This window comes from Haliaeetus leucocephalus, unplaced genomic scaffold (genome assembly GCF_000737465.1).
Source record: "Haliaeetus leucocephalus isolate CR32 unplaced genomic scaffold, Haliaeetus_leucocephalus-4.0 Scaffold130, whole genome shotgun sequence".
Taxonomy (NCBI): domain Eukaryota; kingdom Metazoa; phylum Chordata; class Aves; order Accipitriformes; family Accipitridae; genus Haliaeetus; species Haliaeetus leucocephalus.
Window position 1 is genome coordinate 13,862 of NW_010972566.1, and position 1,861 is coordinate 15,722.

Below are 1,861 nucleotides of genomic sequence, written 5' to 3' on the forward strand. Positions count from 1 at the left end.
GTTGAAGTTACCCATACCCTCTATCATTCCTCTCAGTCTCAGGCAGACACGTCAGATAGCCAGGGGCATTTCTGAGCAAACTAGACAGATCTGTTCAAACAAGCAAAATAACACCTTGTGACGGAAAAAGACTTCACTGCAAGGTTGTCCTGGTTTCAGCTGGGATAGAGTTAACTGTCTTCCTAGTAGCTGGTACAGTGTTATGTTTTGAATTCAGTATGCAAAGAACCTTGATACCACTGATGTTTTCAGTTGTTGCTAAGTAGTGTTTAGTCTAAAGTCAAGGATTTTCCAGCTCCTCATGCCCAGCCAGCGAGAAAGCTGGAGGGGCACAAGAAGTTGGCACAGGACAGAGCCAGGGCAGCTGACCCAAACTGGCCAGTGGGGTATTCCATACCATGTGACATCATATCTAGTGTATAAATTCAGAGGAGTGGGGGCGGGGGATCGCCGCTCTGGGACTAGCTGGGTGTCGGTTGGTGGGTGGTGAGCAATTGCACTGCGCATCATTTGTACATTCCAATCCTTTTATTATTACGGTTGTCATTTGATTAGTGTTATCATTATCATTTTTAGTTTCTTCTTTTCTGTTCTATTAAACCGTTCTTATCTCAACCTGTGAGTTTTACTTCTTTTACTGATTTTGTCCCCCATCCCACTGTGGGGTGGGGGAGCGAGTGAGCAGCTGCGTGGTGCTTAGTTGCTGGCTGGGGTTAAACCACGACAAAGGTTCAAGCAAACGACTTGAACTTCACTCGCAGACTTAACTGCAAGGTTCAAGCAAACGACTTGAACTTCACTCACAGACTTAACTGCATGGTTCAAGCAAATGATTTATCTGAACTTCACTTACAGACTTAACATGCCCCTATTGCAGGTTTTACAGATACAATGGAGGAATGTTCTATTGCAATTTTTTAAGGCAAGAGTAGTACACTCTTACAACCACAAGCAATTCACAGACAGCCACAAGCACACACGCATTTATAAACTTAAAGCATAAACAATATTCACTTACCCCTCCAGGTAAGGGCTCTCAATCCCAGGGAAGCTACCTTGACCGGCGTCCCGATCAAGGGGGGGAAGGGTTTCCTTCACAAGCCAACTGTATAGTTGGAGAAGTGACTCCCCCATTTCCAACCTGAATCTTAGAGTTTTTATCCCCTGACTTGTGGAATGGTGTGTGTGACTATGTCTGAGTGGATTATGATATATGCCTAAATGGATTGTGTATATCTGAGTGGAGTTTCCTCTTATCTTTTCTTTGTTGGTCTGTGATTGTTTGAATACACAAGGTTGTCATTTGAAACTGACACTGAAACCCTTCAGGTTTTGGGTTTTTTTTACCTTGCTTCCTCAGGCAACTGAATAGTGGTTGGATTGAGACTCAGGGCATACTATTTGTTAAGGGATTTCAAGGCTCAGTTCAGGTTTTGGTTCTTTGAATGGCACAGCCACCGCCCTGTTCAGTTTAGCGTTTATCAGACAACACGGGGTTAAGCTGTCTACACAGCTCCCTGTGAGTTATGTCTGCAGAGAGACAGGGCCTCAAGGCAACCCAAGGCTGGGTCACTTTTGTAACCCCCCATGAATCGCCTGTGTGCACTAGACATGGTGAAACTTGTTTGTGAGCTATGAGTTGGACAATCCACACACACCCACGTGTCTTTTCCATGAATGCCAACTATGGGTTTGTGTGGCAGGGTTTTGGTAGTGGGGGAGGGTCCGCAGGGGTGTCTCCTGTGAGAAGCTGCTCAAAGCTCCCCCGGCTCGGAGCTGGCCCCACCTCTGGCCAAGGCCGAGCCCATCCATGACAGTGGTGGTGCCTCTGGGAGGACAGATTTCAGAAGGGGAACCAGTA